Source organism: Manacus candei, unplaced genomic scaffold (assembly GCF_025592945.1).
Source record: "Manacus candei isolate 608988 ecotype Guabito, Panama unplaced genomic scaffold, ASM2559294v1 h1tg000057l, whole genome shotgun sequence".
Taxonomy (NCBI): domain Eukaryota; kingdom Metazoa; phylum Chordata; class Aves; order Passeriformes; family Pipridae; genus Manacus; species Manacus candei.
This window is the reverse complement of record NW_026138105.1, coordinates 5,910,888-5,912,872: the sequence shown is the minus strand read 5'-3', so window position 1 is coordinate 5,912,872 and position 1,985 is coordinate 5,910,888.

Here is a 1,985-nt window from a genome sequence, read left to right as displayed (position 1 = left end):
TATTTGCTTTATTACATGCAACTGCTACATTCCTGGTTAGAAAATCTCACCTGCTGTGTTCATTCCTTTTTTTTTCTCCTTTGTTTTTCCAAGTGCTCCACAGCCCTGCTGGGGCCTGTTTAGTACTTACTGAATAGAGTGATGTCCTTCAAGGATATTGAAAATCTGCACAGCCAACTTGGGCTGAAATTTGTTGTTCCTGTTCAGTGTTGTAGAACACAGAGTTATAAATAGAACTGTAGTGGTTTGCTTGTTCTCTATCCTAGGGAAATTGTGAATTCCTTGCCTTTTCCATCCCTTTGTACTCAGTGAATGGAAATTGCTTTCACCTCTAGAAACCCTCCCCAGAGCACTGTGGCCTGAGGGACAGCAGAGCAGTGGTGCTGGAAGACTGACCACTCCCACAGGGAGGAGCACAGGCTGGGCTTGGCTTGGAAGGAAAAGTAATTTGGATAGCAGGAAAACTAAAAATCAGGTTATTCAAAGATGGGATTGGTTTGGCCAAGCCAGTCCTGCACTGTGGGCGTGTGCAGGGAACAGACAGCTGAGCAAGGCAAGCTGAGGATTTACTGAGGGCAGTCTAATTGTGATGACAACAAAACTGTTCTTCATCAGAGCAATGAGTGGGACTCATAAATCCCAGTTCCTACTGTTTGATACTTTACAAGAACTAAACTGACCTGTGCAGTTCTCACTGCTGTTGTAAAGGAGGGAATAATTCTGTGTTTTCCAACACTTTAAGCAGCAAAACCCTTTCCCAGAGATCTGGAGCAGTCAGGTGGGTTTAACTGTACTTGGTCCTGGGAGCCAAAGCTGAGACTCTGCTCCATGTGCTGCTGACACTACAATGAGCATTTGTGGGATTTGTTGGACTAACTCTGTGTGTGATGACTGAAAACAGGTACCTGGAGGTGGAGATGATTTAGATGTGTCCTGTTCTTTCCCCCCTCACAGAAGGGACACAACTCTTGTTGTGCTTTTTTACCTCAGAGGAGTGGAAGTTGGACTGTCCTGCTCCCAGTTCTGAACTCCAGAGGTAGAAGATGTTTCAAGAACAATACAGGAAAAACACTTTGGCATTTACATCAGCAAAAGAGCTCCTTGTGTTTCTCTGCTTTAAAAGAAAACTTGAACCTCAACTTGTTTTGTGAGCAGGTTTTCCAAACTATTTCATGGAGAATGACCTCAGTAAATCAGGTGAGAGTTTGTTAACGACCACTTAGAGCTGTCAGTGGCTTGATCGTATCCCAGTAGCTCCAGGCAGGGAGTCCTGGAAAAGCTGAGTCCTTTCTAAGAAAACTTGGTTGTGTTCCTTCCTCCCACTGTGTTGCAGGCAGCTGCTGGCTGAAGATTGAGACATTTCAGGATTTATTCTGTGTCCTTCATCTTGGCTTTAAGGGATTTTACAAATGTGTTTGCAAAACACTTGAACCCAGAGTACAGCAGCCTTTATCTATCAAGCAATGGCAGAAGCAATTTGGTATCCTTTTATCAACCTGCACCAGATTTGTCTCAATATCTGGCAAGGTAAATTTAGTATTAGTGAGCTCTGTAGTTATAAGTTAAATATTCTGAACTCCTGGGTGTAGTCAGTGAATATTAAAACTGAAATATGAACTCTCTAGGAGCACTTCATTTGCCAGAAAATTCCAGGAAATAGCATTTTATATAGTGATTAAATTAAAGGTCTTGCACAAAATCAGTCTCTTACCAGAATATCAAGAAGGATGGAGGGTGTTTATTTTAAGTTTTGCCGTAAACTTTCCACTATTTCAAACCAGTTATTCTTCAAATGTGGATTTGAGGCTGGGCTCGGATTCCCCTCAGATTTGAGGCTAACCACACTTTTGAGGAAGTCAAAAAGCAGAAGAGGTAAAGAGCCCAATAAAACTGGGAGAACCTTAACCCCAATTTGTGTAAATTAACACCATGTGTAATGTCACACCATTATAACTTTATGAGCTGGAAGTTACCCAAGTTTTACA